Here is a 20,333-nt window from a genome sequence, read left to right on the forward strand (position 1 = left end):
ATTACATGTTTCACCTCATTTGAAATACAACTTTTGTTGTAAATCCAAATATGTTGTATACAAATGTACATTTAAGAAAATTAGTCTACATAAGTTGATATGGGTTCCTAAAGGAACTATAAATAATTCAATGATGAATGACAAAAGTAGTAGATCAATTTTTTAGGCACCCAAAATCAAATGGGTGCCTAAAAACCATCCTCTTTTGTAGACAAACTCACAAGCTAGAAGCAAGAGATGGTATCTTAATAGTGGATGCTCAAGGCACATGACCGGAGATCCATCTCATTTCTCTATACTCACTAGCAAAGAAAAAGGGTATGTCACTTTTAGAGACAACAATAAAGGTAAAATCATTAGCAAGGGAACCATAGGTAACAAATCAAGTTTTTCAATTGATGCTGTGTTGCTAATTGATGGATTAAAATATAATCTCTTAAGCATTAATCAATTATGCGATAAAGGTTATAACATTAGATTTGAATCTAATGTGTGCATTATTGAAAAACCAAACAATAACATATCAGTGATTGCCTTAAAACAAAATAATGTCTACACCATCAACCTTGATGAACTTAGTAATGAAATGTGCTTTTCCGCTTTAAATGATGATGCTTGGCTTCGACATAGGAGATTAGACCATGCAAATATGAAACTAATATCTACGATTTCATCTAAAGAGTTAGTATGAGGGATTCCCAATATGAAGTTTGTTAAGGACAAAGTGTGTAATGCTTGTCAACTAGGAAAACAAATAAAAACTAGTTTCAACCCAAAAAGTCAAATTAGCACCACTAAACCATTGCAATTGATCCATTTGGACTTATTTGGACCAATTGACACAACGAGTCTAGGAGGAAGCAAATATACTTTCATAATTGTAGATGACTATAGTAGATACACTTGGACCTATTTCTTGGCTCACAAAAGTAATTATTTCAAATGTTTCTCTAAATTTTGTAAACTTACTCAAAACGAAAAAGGCTTCATGATTTCATCAATTCGAAGTTATCATGGTGGCAAATTTCAAAACCGTGACTTATAAAGTTTTTGTGAATCCAACGGATACAACCACAACTTCTCCACTCTAAGAAATCCTCAATAAAATGAGGTAGTTGAAAGAAAAAATAGAAATTTATAAGAAACGACAAGAACCATATTAAATGAACATAGTCTACCTAAGTATTTTTGGGCCGAAGCTATTAATACGGCTTGCTATATCATGAATAGGGTTCTAATAATACCATCTCTATCAAAAACTTCCTATGAATTATGGAATAATAAAAAATCAAATGTTTCTTATTTTAAAGTTTTTGGTTGCAAATGCTTTATTTTGAATGAAAAGGATGCATTAGGAAAATTTGATGCTAAATCCGACGAAGGCATCTTTCTTAGTTACTCTTTCGTTTCTAAGGCTTTTCGTGTTTTTAACAAAAGAACCTTAGTTATAGAAGAGTCTATCATATAGTTTTTAATGAAATTTTTGAGTTAAAGAAAAATAATTTTGATGATGATCTTGGTTTTGATAATTTGAATTTAAATTAGCCCCCTCATTAAAATAGCAACTTGGATGCATCTTCTTCTAAAATTTCCTTACCCAAGGAATGGAAGTATGTAGATGCTCATCCAAAGGAGCTAATTATAGGAGATACATCAAAAGGGGTTCAAACTCGTTTTTCCTTCAAGAATTTTTATGCTAACGCCACATTCCTTTATCAAATTGAACCTAAATTTATTGACGAAGCCTTGAAAGATGATTCATGGATTATTGCAATATAAGAGGAATTGAACCAATTGGAGAGGAATGAGGTATGGAAGCTTGTTCCTAGACCTAGTGACCATTTAGTTATTGGTACTAAATGGGTCTTTAGAAACAAGCAAGATGAATTCGGTATCGTTGTTAGAAACAAGGCTAAACTAGTGGCCAAAGGTTTCAACCAAGAAGAACGTATCGACTACGAAGAGACCTTCGCTCCTGCGACATGATTAGAAGCCATTAGGATGCTCTTTGCCTATGCTAGTAGTAATGATTTTAAACCATTTCAAATGGATGTCAAAAGTGCTTTCTTGAATGGTTTTATTTCCGAAGAAGTGTATGTTGAACAACCTCCCAGATTTGAAAATTCTCTTCTTTCTAATCATGTATTTAAATTGACTAAGGCTCTCTATGGCTTAAAACAAGCTCCTAGAGCTTAGTATGAACGGCTTAGTTTCTTTCTTATTTTAAATAATTTTACAAAAGGCAAGGTTAATACTACATTATTTATCAAACATTTTAAAAATAAATTTCTTATTTTTTAAATTTATATTGACGATATTATTTTTGGTTCTTCGGATGAATCACTATGTGAATCATTTGCCAAATGTATGAGTCATGAATTTGAAATGAGCCTAATAAGAGAATTAACCTTCTTTTTAGGATTACAAATTAAACAACTTAGTAATGGTATATTTTTTAATCAATCTAAATATACATTAGAATTATTAAAACGATTTAATATGGATGGTTCAAAAGCTATAAACACTCCTATGAGCACTTCTACTAAGTTAGACTTAGATCAAAGTGGTGAAAGTTTTGATAAAAAAATATATAGGAGAATGATTGGTAGTTTACTTTACCTCATCGCGACTCGACCGGATATAATGTTTAGTGTAGGACTTTGTAGTAGGTTTTAAGCTAATCCTAAATTGTCTTACCTTAAAAGTGTTAAAAGAATTCTTAGATATCTTAAAGAAACTCCTAGTTTTGGATTATGGTATCCAAAATCCGATAATTTTGATTTAATAGCTTATGCAGATGCCGATTTTGACGGATGTAGGATAGATAGAAAAAGCACATCCGGAACATGTCAATTTTTAGGACATGCACTTGTTTCTTGGACTTCCAAGAAACAAAATTCGGTTGCACTATCTACGGTAGAAGTCGAATACATAGCTGCAAGTGCATGTTGTGCACAAGTTGTTTAGATGAAAAATACATTGAAAGACTATGGAATCTACTTAAAGAACATTCCCATAAAATATGATAACACAAGTGCTATTTGTCTAACCAAAAATCTAATTCAACATTATAGAACTAAGCATATTGACATTAGGCATCACTTTATACGAGATCATGTCAATAATAACAATGTCATTCTAGAATTTATTAATACAAACCATCAATTAGCGGACATTTTCACAAAAGCCTTAAATGAAGATTAATTTGATTTTATTAGAAGGGAATTAGGCATATTGAATTGTCCTTGTGAATGAGCTTTGATTGTATATATTTTTCGAAAATTTTTCATCCTCTTTTTGGTTTTTAGGGATTTGACATCTTTCTTTTTGATTTTGAATGACATCTTAAAGAGTGATCCAAGACACTATCCTATCTTAAATCAAACACATTAAAACTTATGAAAAAAAAATTATTTTTTAGCGTGCCAGCGGTGGCACCGCTAGAACCGGCGGTAGCACCGCTAGAACTGACGGTAGCACTGCTTGGGAACTCAGTCCCCAGGCGATGACACTGCCCGAGAACCCCCTTATAAAGAGGAACTATGGAATTCCTCCTAAGGAATAATCGTTTTCCCCAAGCGGTGGCACCGCTCGGTTGGCGGTGGCACCACTCGAGAACCCCCTTATAAAGAGAAACTCTGGAATTCCTCCTAAGGAATAATCATTATGTTAAAAGTTTCTTATTATTGTAAACCTCTATGCTACCTTTGCTAGTCATAGGTGCCCAACAAGCCAATCACGTGAGTGATGGCACGTGTGACTTGATAAAGAATCTTTTTGCTTATTATATTTTGGCATATATCACTTTATAACTATTGCACATATGCATATATATATTCTGATGTCCTTGGATTTGTGCAATGAGAATCGGATCGTGATGAGATCACGAAAATGAGATCGGTTCACCTTTAAACACATATCCTAAATAATCCCGGTCATAGGTTACTCGAGAGGGACATCGTGATAACCGGACAGAGTTGTGTGCTGTATACCTGTCCATATGATGGATGCAGCTGGTCTCATAGCTGCTCGTGTAGGGACACTAGGGATACAATACAGGTGCTCATTGGAGAATGAGTTCACTGATTGATCCGCTTATGGAATGCTGGATGGTTGATGATGCCATATTGTCAGACAGCGATTTCATAGTCCTAGTGGTATATCTGGTCCTTAGACTTAATACACCAAGGATGTCCTATATGAGTGCTCCACTTTTTGATACCAAACTTGTAAGTTTGGCTATCCAAGATCTAGTACAGTTGGTCATTGGGTATAATATCCCTCGCTTTTAAAAATTATTAATAAAGATTTATTTATAAATCGGAGGACCTATATGTAAATATAGAAATTTCAAAGACTAAACTGTTAAGTTGTAAAAAGAAGTAAATAAAGAAAAACTGAAAATTTCGGTTTTATCCCACCGCCTCCCACGCACTCTCTGTTTCTTCGAGAAACAGAGAGGAGCGGTGGGGCATGAGGAGTGAAGAAAAGAAGAAGAAAAGGGAAAAGAAGAGAGGAGGAAGAAGAGAGGAAGAAGAGGGAGAAGAGAAGAAGAAGAAGAAGAAGAGGAGGTGGCTGCAGCGAGGGCTGTAGCGAGGAGCTGTGGGGCGTGGGGAGAAGAAGAGAGGAAGAAGAGGGAGAAGAGAAGAAGAAGAAGAAGAAGAGAGGAGGATAGCTGCGGCAAGGCTGCAGCGAGGAGGTGTGTGGCTTTGGGGAGGAAAAGGGAAGAGGAGAAGAAGAGAAGGAGAAGAAGAGGGAAAAGAGAGGCAGCTGCAGCTGGAAGAGAAGAAGAAGAGGAAGATGAGCAGGGGAGGAGGGAGAGGTTGCGGCCGTGGCTGCGGCCGCGACTGCAGCAGTTGCAGCGAGGAGAGAAGAAGAAGAAAGGAAGGAGAAGGAAGAGGAGAAGGGAAAGAAGTAGCTGCGGCTGCGGTTGTGGCAGCTGCAGCTATGGCAGGGAAAGAGGAAGAGAAAAAGGAAAGGAAGAAGAAGAGAAAGGGAAGGAGAGGAAGAAGAGAGGAAGAGGAGAAGGGGCTGCGGCTGCGGCGATGGCAGCTGCAGCTGTGGCAGGGAAAGAGAAAAAGGAAAGGAAGAAGAAGAGAAAGGGAAGGAGAGGAAGAAGAGAGGAAGAGGAGAAGGGGCTGCGGCTGCGGCGATGGCAGCTGCAGCTGTGGCAGGGAAAGAGAAAAAGGAAAGGAAGAAGAAGAGAAAGGGAAGGAGAGGAAGAAGAGAGGAAGAGGAGAAGGGGCTGCGGCTGCGGTGATGGCAGCTGCAGCTGTGGCTGGGAAAGAAGAGAAGGAAAGGAAGAAGAAGAGAAAGGGCAGGAGAGGAAGAAGAGAGGAAGAGGAGAAGGGGTGGCAGCTGCGGCAGTGGCAGCTGCAGTTGGAAGAGAAGTAGGAGAGGAAATAGAGTAGCAGAGGAAGAAGAGGCTGCGGTTGTGGTGGCTGCGGCCATGGCTGCGACTACGACTGCGGCAGTTGTAGCTGGGAAAGAAAGGAAAGGAAAGGGGGAAAAAGGGGCAGCGGACGGGATTGCGGTCGCAGCGACAGCGACTGCGTATGCAGCAGTTATGTCTGCGAGAGAAGGGAGGAAGGAAGGTAGTGCGGTGGAAGGGGCTGCGATTGTGGCAGCGGCAGCGGCGGTGGTTGTGGCAGCTGCGTTTGGGAAAGAAAAAGAAGGAATGAGAGTAAGAGAAAGCAGGTGACTGTGCCTCGATGTTCGACACGTGGTGTAGTTGCGAAGAGAGGAAGAAAACGGGAGCACAAAACGAAACAGAGAGAGGACACGGAGGAAAAGTAGAAGGATTTGGGCTAGCACCTTCCTTGGATCTTCGGATCGAAATCCTTGAAAGGCAAGTTCCCTGACCGTTTCTCCTATAATTGCTCTGATATTTCTTATTGCAAGTTCCCTGATCGTTTCTCCTATAATTGCTCTGATATTTCTTATTGCAAGTTCCCTGACCGTTTCTCCTATAATTGCTCTGATATTTCTTATTGCAAGTTCCTTGATCGTTTCTCCTATAATTGCTCTGATATTTCTTATTGCAAGTTCCTTGATCGTTTCTCCTATAATTGCTCTGATATTTCTTATTGCAAGTTTCTTGATCGTTTCTCCTATAATTGCTCTGATATTTCTTATTGCAAGTTCCCTGATCGTTTCTCCTATAATTGCTCTGATATTTCTTATTGCAAGTTCCCTGATCGTTCCTCCTATAATTGCTCTAATCTTTCCTATTGCAAGTATCCTGATCGTTCTTCACTGCCATTTTTATCTCTACATTTGCTTTGAATATGAGGAACTTTGAATTGTTCTAGCCTTGCATTTGATATATCTCCTGTTTAGACGTAACGATTCGAATCAGTGCAACTTCTGAGATTCTGACCTTTTGATACCGCGCTGCCTATAAGTCTTTGTTGGAAACTCTGAGTTGTTCAAAACTAATTTCATTGGAAACTAGACTCGTAGACCTTTCTTTGATATATGGATTGAAAGATTTGGAATCCAAACACCTGTCCAGTTATCTGTTGAATCTGACATTAGGAATTCTGCCAACAGAGATTTTGTTCTACGACACTTGCTTACCAAATTATTTGTAACTCTCTCTGTTGGACAGTTCAATTCATATGAAGCATGTCTTATCTGAAAGTATTATCCAATGATTATTTCTGAGTAAATTGGAGCACGTTTGATAGTTTGAATCATTTGTTCAATGTGCCTTCTGTATTCTGCCAGAAATTGAGCTTTGGTCGATTTCTCATATTCTGGTTTCATTCCTTTGGAAATTGATATCCTTTAGCTTTCTTATTCAATTGAGCTTTATATTACTGCTTTGAATTCTTGTATGTTCTTGTCCTTAAAGTTATTGCATTCTTGAAAACTGTTGTGTAACGTTTATGCTATATCGTATTGACTCAAATAGGCACATGTATATCCTATTGTTCCGCATTTGCTTTCGATATGTGCCTATTCTAGTTTCATTCCTTTGGACATTGAATTCATCAAATCTTCTTATTGAATTGAGTTATATGTGATTGCTTGGATTCCATATGTGCCCTTGCTTTCAATTCCTTTCAAATCTGAATATACTTGTGAAATATTATTGCTTACTTCGGATTGACTCGTAAAGGCACATGTACGCTTCGTTGTTCCGCGTGTGCTTCTGACATATGCTACTTGTTGTTGAAACTGCTCTTTTGTACTCTGGTGTGTGGGATTGTCTGGACCTTTGCCAGAAATGGTAAAGGGTATGCGCTATTTGCCCGCTATGTGGGGTCCCGCTATGAGGGATATTCTGTTTGCGCTTGTTGCCCGCTACGTGGGTATGTGATTAGAGCCTGCGATGCTCTGCCGGCCCCCTTTGACTTCACCTAGACGTGGGTGGATGGAGCTCCCAGACGTGGGAGACTTTTGTCAGGTGGTCATTTAGAAATGGATGAATCACATTCTGACTGAGATCCCACTACACCCTCTATATGTTTGATATGACATCCAGAGTTTTGGTGAGTTTGTTTTTGTTCATACTCTGGATAAGATTGATATGATTGCAACGTCAAGGACGACGTTTGAGCTCTTGTACGATATGTGTACCGATATGCTCTGAAAGGCTTCATTCCCTGATGATTTTGTTTCGAAATGTTCCATATGCCGTTGATATGCTTCGGAACATTTTATATGCCATTGATAAGCTTTGATATGTTTCCTTTATTTCTGATATGCTCCAATTATGCTGTGCTCCATTTGCTATGAACTGATATGTTCTGAAATATCCTATCTGCCATTGATATGCTCCAATTACTCTGTGCTCCATTCGCTATGAACTGATATGTTCTGAATTGTCCTATCTACCATTGATATGCTCCCAATTACTCTGTGATCCATTTGCTATGAACTGATATGTTCTGAATTGTCCTATCTACCATTGATATGCTCCCAATTACTCTGTGCCCCATTTGCTATGAACTGATATGTTCTGAAATGTCCTATCTGCCATTGATATGCTCCAATTACTCTATGCTCCATTTGTTATGAATCAAATATGTTTTGAATGACTTGATACATATGATTTTGTATCTAATGAAATGGTATCCTTGAGAATTCTTGTATTCTGCCTTACATTATGATACTTTACTTGTTTGAAACCGTTCTTTTTGTTCTGAATATGTTTTGTCACTTGCTGAGCCGTCTTTGGCTCACTCCGTTGTTATATAAATCTTTCAGGTCAGCTCGTCACTCTTCGAGATGTTTGATTTGGGCTGAGGCAGTGGATAGCTATTCAGAATTATGGGCAAGTCTTGTCAGTTGTTATGCTATTGTTGTATAAGCATGTTTTGTATGTAATGAAATGTTGTCGATGAATCGAAATGGATATACTGTGTAAAAGTGTTAAAAGATCTCTCTTATTTGGAATTTCGGAATGTTAAGTCTAATTTATGACGATATGAACTTGTGGTGAATAGTTGGAGTTCTGATTGTATAATTTATTTAGCTTGTGGATTTATAAATGTTGTTCATGTTTGTCAAGTTGGCTTGGGTTGCCATAAATGTGAATTATCGAGTGATGTGATATATGATTTTAAAATACACAGGTTTTATGGATGTGAATTTGATTGAATGTTTTTCAGTGTCCTCAAACGTTAGTTTGGATCCTGGATTGGTCTGTGACGAAAATTTTAAAAAAAATCATGGATATTTTGAGGGGCGTGACAGAGGTGGTATCAGAGCATGGTTTGAGGATCACTGAAATATTTGATATGTTGACGTGCAAAATATATTGAGGTCTAGTGAATTATAGTGATTGGTGGAAATATTTTCTTTGATACATTTTAGGAATCTGGGATGATGAGGACATTTGGTCCTCCTATTTCATCTGATTTCGATTAATTAAGTGGGATGAAAGGGGTAATCGGGGATATTGAATCAGAGTGGCGCAGCAGAAGCATGGTGTACCTAATCTATTGGTGGTCGAAAAATGGATGATGCGAATTGAGAAATATTTGATGTTCAAAATTGTTCTGATGATCAAAAGATTTCTTTTGCTACCTTATATTGGAAGTAGAGGCTGATTATTAATGGCAACAATGAAAAGAATTTTTGGAGATTAGTGGTAAGAATGATAAGGACAAGTTTACCAATAAAAATATGATTGAAAATGAATTAGAAAGTGATAATGAGAGGGTCAAGACATTTCGATTTGCAAAGGAAGACACCACAAAAGACTCAATCACGTGTGGATTGCAAGTTAAATTATGAAACAAGTTTGTGTTTTCGGGTGACCAGAGTCTATTTTGCTTGTGGAAAGTTGGATCATAAAATAAAAGACTGCCCTTTGAACAATAAGAAAGAGTCACTGCCTCATAAATCATCAGCCCATGTCAGAGTGTATGCTATCACTGAATATGATTCTAAAACTTCTGAATTAGTGATCAAAGGTATTATACATGTTTACGAAAGAATGCAAATATTTGTTTGACCATGGGTCCTATCTACGATTTGATTCGTAACATGTTGCCTATCACTTGGGTATTCAACCTAGACCACTGTATTATGTGATATATGTAAGTACAATCAATGGAGATTCTTTGATAACGAACTTGAATCTGGTCCTCTTGTCTGATTTTTGTTGGAGAACTTGAACTTTTGCTGATTTAGTTCTCCTAGAGATTTGAAGTTATGATATTATACTTGGTATGGATTGGCTATCTTCCTATCATACCAGTATGGATTGGTATATAACAAATGATCACTTTTTGCATATTTGATCAGCCGATCTTTTATTTTGAGAGTATTGGACATTATTTATCTCCTTGCCTAATGTATCCCAGGATGACTTGTTTGGATTACCTCCAAATGTGATTTTGCTTTTGATTTGGTCCTTGGGACAATCCTAAAATCTAAGCCTCTCTACAGAAAGATATCATTTGAGTAAGTGGAATTAGAAAAGCAACTACAAGGATTATTAAATGAGGATTTTATTTGGCTTAATATTTCATCATGGGGTGCTCCGGTGTTAGTTAAAAGATGGATGGAACATTGAGGCTTTGTATTGATTATAGATAGTTGAATTAGGTGACCATCAAAAAACGAGTATTTTCTAAAGTGACCACTTGTTTGATTAACTGCAGGGTGCACAGGTATTTTAAAAGATTGTTTGAAGGTCGGGTTACCATCTATTGAGGATCAAGGAGGAGAATATTTTGGTCACTCTTGGATAATTATGTAATTGTATTGTATTGATGAAACTATTTAAGAGTAGGAGGAGGAAATAAAGATATCATAATCCTCATCTTTTCATCGATTGAGTTATGATCAATTTAGAGGACTAAATTTTCTTTTAAGGGGGAGAGAGTGTAATATCCCTCGCTTTTAAAAATTATTAATAAAGATTTATTTATAAATCGGAGGACCTATATGTAAATATAGAAATTTCAAAGACTAAACTGTTAAGTTGTAAAAAGAAGTAAATAAAGAAAAATCGAAAATTTCAGTTTTATCCCACCGCCTCCCACGCACTCTGTTTCTTCGAGAAACAGAGAGGAGCGGTGGGGCATGAGGAGTGAAGAAAAGAAGAAGAAGAGGGAAAAGAAGAGAGGAGGAAGAAGAGAGGAAGAAGAGGGAGAAGAGAAGAAGAAGAAGAGGAGGTGGCTGCAGCGAGGGCTGCAGCGAGGAGCTGTGGGGCGTGGGGAGAAGAAGAGAGGAAGAAGAGGGAGAAGAGAAGAAGAAGAAGAAGAGAGGAGGATAGCTGCGGCAAGGCTGCAGCGAGGAGGTGTGTGGCTTTGGGGAGGAAAAGGGAAGAGGAGAAGAAGAGAAGGAGAAGAAGAGGGAAAAGAGAGGCAGCTGCAGCAGCCAGGGCTGCAGCACCTCTGTTTCCCGCAGGTGGAAACAGAGGAGAGGATGTGTGGGGCGTTGAGGATGAAAAGGGAAGAAGAAGAAGAAGAAGAAGAAGAAGAAGAAGACGAAGAAGAAGAAGAAGAAGAAGAAGATAGCTGCGGCAAGGCTGCAGCGAGGAGATGTGTGGCCTTGGGGAGGAAAAGGGAAGAGGGGAAGAGGAGAAGAAGAAGAAGAGGAAGAGAAAGAGGTGTGATACCTCTGTTTCCTGCAGAGGAAACAGAGGAGAGGGCGTGTGTGACGCCGGGGAAGAAGGGGCTGCAGCTGCGGCGATGGCAGCTGCAGCTGGAAGAGAAGAAGAAGAGGAAGATGAGCAGGGGAGGAGGGAGAGGTTGCGGCCGCGACTGCAGCAGTTGCAGCGCGGAGAGAAGAAGAAGAAAGGAAGGAGAAGGAAGAGGAGAAGGGAAAGAAGTAGCTACGGCTGCGGTTGTGGCAGCTGCAGCTATGGTAGGGAAAGAGGAAGAGAAAAAGGAAAGGAAGAAGAAGAGAAAGGGAAGGAGAGGAAGAAGAGAGGAAGAGGAGAAGGGGCTGCGGCTACGGCGATGGCAGCTGCAGCTGTGGCAGGGAAAGAGAAAAAGGAAAGGAAGAAGAAGAGAAAGGGAAGGAGAGGAAGAAGAGAGGAAGAGGAGAAGGGGCTGCGGCTGCGGCGATGGCAGCTGCAGCTGTGGCAGGGAAAGAGAAAAAGGAAAGGAAGAAGAAGAGAAAGGGAAGGAGAGGAAGAAGAGAGGAAGAGGAGAAGGGGCTGCGGCTGCGGTGATGGCAGCTGCAGCTGTGGCTGGGAAAGAAGAGAAGGAAAGGAAGAAGAAGAGAAAGGGCAGGAGAGGAAGAAGAGAGGAAGAGGAGAAGGGGTGGCAGCTGCGGCAGTGGCAGCTGCAGTTGGAAGAGAAGTAGGAGAGGAAATAGAGTAGCAGAGGAAGAAGAGGCTGCGGTTTTGGTGGCTGCGGCCATGGCTGCAACTGCGACTGCGGCAGTTGCAGCTGGGAAAGAAAGGAAAGGAAAGGGGGAAAAAGGGGCTGTGGACGGGATTGCGGTCGCAGCGGCAGCGACTGCGTATGCAGCAGTTATGTCTGCGAGAGAAGGGAGGAAGGAAGGTAGTGCGGTGGAAGGGGCTGCGATTGTGGCAGCGGCAGCGGCGGCGGTTGTGGCAGCTGCGTTTGGGAAAGAAAAAGAAGGAATGAGAGTAAGAGAAAGCAGGTGACTGTGCCTCGATGTTCGACACGTGGTGTAGTTGCGAAGAAAGGAAGAAAACGGGAGCACAAAACGAAACAGAGATAGGACACGGAGGAAAAGTAGAAGGATTTGGGCTAGCACCTTCTTTGGATCTTCGGATCGAAATCTTTGAAAGGCAAGTTCCCTGACCGTTTCTCATATAATTGCTCTGATATTTCTTATTGCAAGTTCCCTGATCGTTTCTCCTATAATTCCTCTGATATTTCTTATTGCAAGTTCCCTGACTGTTTCTCCTATAATTGCTCTGATATTTCTTATTGCAAGTTCCTTGATCGTTTCTCCTATAATTGCTCTAATATTTCTTATTGCAAGCTCCTTGATCGTTTCTCCTATAATTGCTCTGATATTTTTTATTGCAAGTTCCTTGATCGTTTCTCCTATAATTGCTCTGATATTTCTTATTGCAAGTTCCCTGATCGTTTCTCCTATAATTTTTCTGATATTTCTTATTGCAAGTTCCCTGATCGTTCCTCCTATAATTGCTCTAATCTTTCCTATTGCAAGTATCCTGATCGTTCCTCACTACCATTTTTCTCTCTACATTTGTTTTGAATATGAGGAACTTTAAATTGTTCTAGCCTTGCATTTGATATATCTCCTGTTTAGACGTAACGATTCGAATCTGTGCAACTTCTGAGATTCTGACCTTTTGATACCACGCTGCCTATAAGTCTTTGTTGGAAACTCTGATTTATTCAAAACTGATTTCATTGGAAACTAGACTCGTAGACCTTTCTTTGATATATGGATTGAAGGATTTGGAATCCAAACACCTGTCCAGTTATCTGTTGAATCTGACATTAGGAATTCTGCCAACAGAGATTTTGTTCTACGACACTTGCTTACCAAATTATTTGTAACTCTCTCTGTTGGACAGTTCAATTCATATAAAGCATGTCTTATCTGAAAGTATTATCCAATGATTATTTCTGAGTAAATTGGAGCACGTTTGATAGTTTGAATCATTTGTTCAATGTGCCTTCTGTATTCTGCCAGAAATCGAGCTTTGGTCGATTTCTCATATTCTGGTTTCATTCCTTTGGAAATTGATATCCTTTAGCTTTCTTATTCAATTGAGCTTTATATTACTGCTTTGAATTCTTGTATGTTCTTGTCCTTAAAGTTATTGCATTCTTGAAAACTGTTGTGTAACGTTTATGCTATATCGTATTGACTCATATAGGCACATGTATATCCTATTGTTCCGCATTTGCTTTCGATATGTGCCTATTCTAGTTTCATTCCTTTGGACATTGAATTCATTAAATCTTCTTATTGAATTGAGTTATATGTGATTGCTTGGATTCCATATGTGCCCTTGCTTTCAATTCCTTTCAAATCTGAATATACTTGTGAAATATTATTGCTTACTTCGGATTGACTCGTAAAGGCACATGTACGCTTCGTTGTTCCGCGTGTGCTTCTGACATATGCTACTTGTTGTTGAAACTGCCCTTTTGTACTCTGGTGTGTGGGATTGTTTGGACCTTTGCCAGAAATGGTAAAGGGTATGCACTATTTGCCCGCTATGTGGGGTCCCGCTATGAGGGATATTCTGTTTGCGCTTGTTGCCCGCTACGTGGGTATGTGATTAGAGCCTGCGATGCTCTGCCGGCCCCCTTTGACTTCACCTAGACGTGGGTGGATGGAGCTCCCAGACGTGGGAGACTTTTGTCAGGTGGTCATTCAGAAATGGATGAATCACATTCTAACTGAGATCCCACTACACCCTCTATATGTTTGATATGACATCCAGAGTTTTGGTGAGTTTGTTTTTGTTCATACTCTGGATAAGATTGATATGATTGCAACGTCAAGGACGACGTTTGAGCTGTTGTACGATATGTGTACCAATATGCTCTAAAAGGCTTCATTTCCTGATGATTTTGTTTCAAAATGTTCCATATGCCGTTGATATGCTTCGGAACATTTTATATGCCATTGATAAGCTTTGATATGTTTCCTTTGTTTCTGATATGCTCCAATTACGCTGTGCTCCATTTGCTATGAACTGATATGTTCTGAAATATCCTATCTGCCATTGATATGCTCCAATTACTCTGTGCTCCATTTGCTATGAACTGATATGTTCTGAATTGTCCTATCTACCATTGATATGCTCCCAATTACTCTGTGATCCATTTGCTATGAACTGATATGTTCTGAATTGTCCTATCTACCATTGATATGCTCCCAATTACTCTGTGCCCCATTTGCTATGAACTGATATGTTCTGAAATGTCCTATCTGCCATTGATATGCTCCAATTACTCTTTGCTCCATTTGTTATGAATCAAATATGTTTTGAATGACTTGATACATATGATTTTGTATCTAATGAAATGGTATCCTTGAGAATTCTTGTATTCTGCCTTACATTATGATACTTTACTTGTTTGAAACCGTTCCTTTTGTTCTGAATATGTTTTGTCACTTGCTGAGCCGTCTTTGGCTCACTCCGTTGTTATATAAATCTTTCAGGTCAGCTCGTCACTCTTTGAGATGTTTGATTTGGGCTGAGGCAGTGGATAGCTATTCAGAATTATGGGCAAGTCTTGTCGGTTGTTATGCTATTGTTGTATAAGCATGTTTTGTATGTTATGAAATGTTGTCGATGAATCGAAATGGATATACTGTGTAAAAGTGTTAAAAGATCTCTCTTATTTGGAATTTCGGAATGTTAAGTCTAATTTATGACGATATGAACTTGTGGTGAATAGTTGGAGTTCTGATTGTATAATTTATTTAGCTTGTGGATTTATAAATGTTGTTCATGTTTGTCAAGTTGGCTTGGGTTGCCATAAATGTGAATTATCGAGTGATGTGATATATGATTTTAAAATACACAGGTTTTATGGATGTGAATTTGATTGAATGTTTTTCAGTGTCCTCAAACGTTAGTTTGGATCCTGGATTGGTCTGTGACGAAAATTTTAAAAAAAATCATGGATATTTTGAGGGGCGTGACATTGGGAGTGGTAGTCGACCTTACGAGGGCTATTGAGTGTCGATAGAGGACCATCCACTCTCGACGTCATGAGAGGAATATCCCATGTGTTCTTGCTTAGACAAATCCTTGGCCAGGGTCATTCAGGTTGAGAGAAAAAGAGTTCTCCGGGAGTATCCATTTAGAGCGAGACTCGAGTAGAAATCATATGGTCTTGACAGCACCATGCTCGATATATGGTCTTTGGGATATTAGATGGATGAGGGACTATAGGTATACGGTAACTAAGGACAGATAGGTCCAATAGATTGGATTCCCCTGTATCATCTGGGGCCTACGGCGTAGTGGCCTAATACGTCCGTAGTCAATGAGTCGAGTAAATTATTACAGAGATAATAATTCACTGAGTTAGAAGGAGTTCTGACAGGTATGACTCACGGTCAGCTCGATATTGGGCCTAGAGGGTCACATACATATGATAGGCATTGCGATGAGTAGAGGTTCGGATATAAGATATCCGACGAAGCCCTTGTCTTATTGGATATCCAATAAGCCCATGAATTATTGGATCCCATGGACGAGATCCAATAAGAGCCCATGAGAGATTATTGGATAGAGATCCACTAATCTAAAAGGCTTGGGTTATCGGATGCAGATCCAATACCCACTAGGGGAGAATCCATTAGGGTTTGATAGGGGACCTCTATAAATAGGAGGGATTCAAAGCCTCATAGGCTAGAGCCTTTGCTTGCCTCTCCTATTCTCCTTGCCCTCTCCACCTTAGAGCAGGATTGAAGTTTTGAGGAGCGTCGTCGTAGCCCTGCTATGTGGATCACCGCTAGAGAGGAGGACGCTTGACCTCCTTCACCCTCTCCTAAAGATCTGCAAGGAAATAGAGATATACAATCTCCCTAGGTAACACAATCTACTCTATACGCAGTTTTTCAGTTTCATGGATTTTGCGTACCCATCTTCGCACGATGATGAACATCTCTTTGGGAATTGGGGATTTTGATTTCTTGTTCTTTCGCTACGTGTTTGATATTGCCCCCAAGATTTCCAACAATGGTATTAGAGCCAGGTTGTTCGTGCGATAGATTGGTTTTGAACTACGTCTGTTGTGTTTTGAAGAAACTTTTGACGTCAAAATCATTGATGCAAAAGGGAGAAAGGGAAGCAACAATTGCTGCCTTCGATCTGTGTGCGTGCAGCATAGCCGCAAGCAGGCAGCACAGGGGCTACGTCTGCAATAGCCGACAGCGGCATGCTTGTGTCCGGCGGGGCTGGCAGCCTGCGAGTAGAGGCGCCTACCGCCGCTGCTCCCGCGGGCAAACCCCCCCCCCTCCCGCAAGGGCAGTCGCCCGACGGGGCAGCACCGCCTACGGGCGTTGCCCCGTTGGCAAAACCACCCGCGGAGGCGGGGGCGCCCGCGGGGGTGCCCACCTTCAACGGCAGCGTCGCCAGCGGGCGTGCCGCCTACAGGCGAGGGCAGCACCCTCGCCCCGCCGCACAGGCCGTGCTAGTAGGGTGGCGGCACTGTCCCGTCGGGCGACTGCCCTTGCGGGGGGGGTTTGCCCGCGGGAGCAGCAGCGATAGGCGCCTCTACCCGCAGCTGCCAGCCCCGCCGGACACAAGCAGGCCGTTGTCGGCTATTGCAGACGTAGCCCCTATGCTGCCTGCCTACGGCTATGCTGCACGCACACAGATCGAAGGCAGCAATTGTTGCTTCCCTTTCTCCCTTTTGCATCAATGATTTTGACATCAAAAGTTTCTTCAAAACACAACAGACGTAGTTCAAAACCAATCTATCGCACGAACAACCTGGCTCTAATACCAATGTTGGAAATCTTGGGGGCAATATCAAACACGTAGCGAAAGAACAAGAAATCAAAATCCCCAATTCCCAAAGAGATGTTCATCATCGTGCGAAGATGGGTACGCAAAATGGAGTTATTGGCCAGTTAGCTCATCAGACTCGGGTCGTGATAGTTTCAAGCTTTGCGCTTTCCGAATCGGCGTTTAGACATAAATCAGTTTTATCGTACGATCATCATATTTAAGTTTGCGTTTACATTTTGATTTCTATCATAACTGCAAACTACCTTTATATCCTTGCTTTAACTGCATCTCGCTTAATCAAGTGATTTACGAATCAGCATTTAGACGTAAATCAGTTTTTTTATACGAATATCATATTTTAATTTGCGCCTACTATCTGATTTGAACCATAACTGCAAACTGTATTTTTATCTTTGCTGCATCTCGCTTAATCAAAGTTAAAGTGATTTACTAATCGTCTTTCTTACTGAAATCACTTTTATCGAACGAACGTAGTTTTTTTAATCGTAGAAGGTTTTCCACTGCACTAATTCACCCCCCCCTCTTAGTGCTCTTGATCCTAACAATTGGTATCAGAGCGGGGTTAACTCTCAAACGGATTAAAACCCAAGAGAGATGGCATACGCTGGAAACCAAGTGGGCCATTCTATTACACGTCCACCCATGTTCAATGGGACAGACTACACCTATTGGAAGACCCGAATGAGGATCTTTCTTATTTCTATGGACTTTAAACTTTGGAATCTTGTCAAAAATGGATTTTCAAAGTCTTCTCTTCCAATGATCGATTAGAATGAATTGGAGAAGAAGGCTTTCGCTCTTAATGCAAAGGCTATGAATGCCTTATTTTGTGCAGTTGATAAAAACGAGTTCAACCGTGTTTCGGTTTATGAAACCACATTTGATATTTGGCACACACTCGAAGTGACTCACGAAGTCACAAGTTGAGTGAAAGAGTCAAAAATCATTCTTTTGTTACATTCTTTCAAACTTTTTCGGATGAAACCGAGTGAGACTATTGGCGATATGTTTACCCGTTTCACGGATGTCGTCAACGGTCTAAAGGACTCGAAAAAAGTTTTTCGGATTTTGAGCTCGTAAATAAGATTCTAAGATCCCTTCCTAAGAGTTGGGATCCTAAAGTCACTGCTATTCAAGAGGCGAAAGATCTAAACAACTTCCCTCTTGAAGAACTAATCGGGTCATTAATGACCTACGAGATGACTTGCAAAGCTCATGAAGAGCAAGAAGACATCCTTCCAAAGATCAGGAAGGATATGACACTTAGAACTTCAGAAGACCACTTGAGAGAAAACTCAAGTGATGAGGACTGTGACGATGACTTGACACTTCTAACAAGAAATTTTAAAAAATTCATTAAAAGAAACAAGTTTAAGAATGACACAACAAATAAACTTGAACCCAAGAAGGACCAAGTTATTTGCTATGAGTGCAAAAAGCTGGGACACTACAAAAGTGATTGTCCCTAAGTCAAAAAGAGAACATCAAAGAAGAAGGCGCTCAAAGCAACATGGGATGTCTCGAGTGCGTCCAAAGAAGGGGAGTCCAACACCAAGCTAGTTGCTCATTACGCCTTAATGGCCATCGGAGAGGAGGTAACGAATTTAATAGATGCAGATTTATCATTTAATGAATTATTAAATGCCTTCCATGACTTATTTGATGAATGTAAGATTATTAGTAGAAAATACAAATTGCTAAAAAAGGAGTATGATAGTCTTACTTGTAATTTCGATAAGTTAAAAGCTGAATATCATGATAGTTTAGGTTCATGCATAAAATGCCATGATCTAGAAACTCTCCAAAAGGAAAACTTGCTACTTAAGGACACCTTGAAGAAATTCGAGGTTTGTAGCAAGTCCTTGAACATAATCCTTGCAAACAAGGGTCACGTTCCCAAAAGAAGTGGAATCGGATTTGTGAGAAGTCCTCACCAAAATCCAACCATCTTTATAAAGGGCCCCATCTTACATGTTCAACACCAAGACAAGTGCAACTTTTGTTGCAAACTTGGACACAAAACACATTATTGTCCATTCAAGAAAATTAGTTCAAACAAATTAATTTGCGTTCCTAAAGGAACCATCATAAATTCTATGCAACATGATAAACAATGTAGATATATTTTTGAGGCACCCAAAAGCAAATGGGTACCTAAAGATCATCCTTTCTTGTAAAGACATAAAACATCTTAAGCTGGGAGCAAGAAATAATATCCTGCTCTTTGGATTCTCGATATTCATGACCCGAGATCCAAAAAGAACTCGCGTTGCTCTCTAGCCTAAATAACAGAAGAGGATTAGAAGGTTAAAATTACAAATGTGATATAGATACAATCCTATTTGATCTCTCAGAATTGGAAACCCATGATTCTCACTTAACATATCCTCTAGATTTTCAAACTCATTGATTTCATCCGTTCGTTACTTTCAAATCCAACTATATCATGAAATTACTAAGTTTGTCATAAACTTACAAGGCTTACCAACCTGAACAATCTGTCACAAACATGTACACGACATTTAGAGTATGCACGTCACAAGATCTATCTTGATCATGCAAAATTTCTTATCTTACAATGAAAATTCTTATGTAATTACGTAAGTAAAGTTGATTGCTCTGAATGAAAATTCTTCTCAAGTCAAAAATATTCAAATCAGATCACACTACGGTTAGAACAAGTGCTCACCGCCTGCAGGCGGTGGCACCGCCCCAGCTGGAGGTAGTACCTCCGGTTGTCACTTGTTGCAAGCGGTTGCACCGCCCTAACCAGCGGTGCAACCGCCTGCAATTCTGCCTCTTTTTAACGTGAGCTAGGGCCGGCGGTAGAACCGACCCCAACTCACTCCCTTCCCCTCTTTACTCTTCCAAAGCTTCACCACCTCCATTTCACCCCTCATAGCATCCCAAATACTCCTCATTTTGAAGCAAAATATCAACAATCTCTCCATCTATTGAAGATCTCACTAAGGTATTCTCTAAGAACCCCTTAAATTCTGTTTTTGATTCATTTCCTCTTGCTCATTACTATCCTCTTAAATAGCAAGAGTTATGGGGTCTAGAAGATCCTCAAGGGACAAAGGGAAGAGGAGATTAGTGGAAGATTTTGATCTTACCCTTTTCGATTCAAAATATCATGTTGAAAAGTTTTCCTCTTTCGAACTTAGGAGTGTCAATAAGGGAAAACATGTAGATTTAAATGAACTAAGAGACTTAGAGACAATCCAATGGTTTGCAAACTTAGATCTACTCCATATTTTACAAATTAGTGAACCCATCTATCCAAGACTTGTTAGATTGTTTTACAACGATGTACAAGTAGATGAAGAAGAAAGAATGTCTACCTATCTCCTAGGATAACACATCTCCATTACGGATAAATTCATTTGCAACATGATATGTATTCCCATAAAAA

The sequence above is a fragment of the Musa acuminata genome, chromosome BXJ1-1, assembly GCF_036884655.1.
Source record: "Musa acuminata AAA Group cultivar baxijiao chromosome BXJ1-1, Cavendish_Baxijiao_AAA, whole genome shotgun sequence".
NCBI classification, from domain to species: domain Eukaryota; kingdom Viridiplantae; phylum Streptophyta; class Magnoliopsida; order Zingiberales; family Musaceae; genus Musa; species Musa acuminata.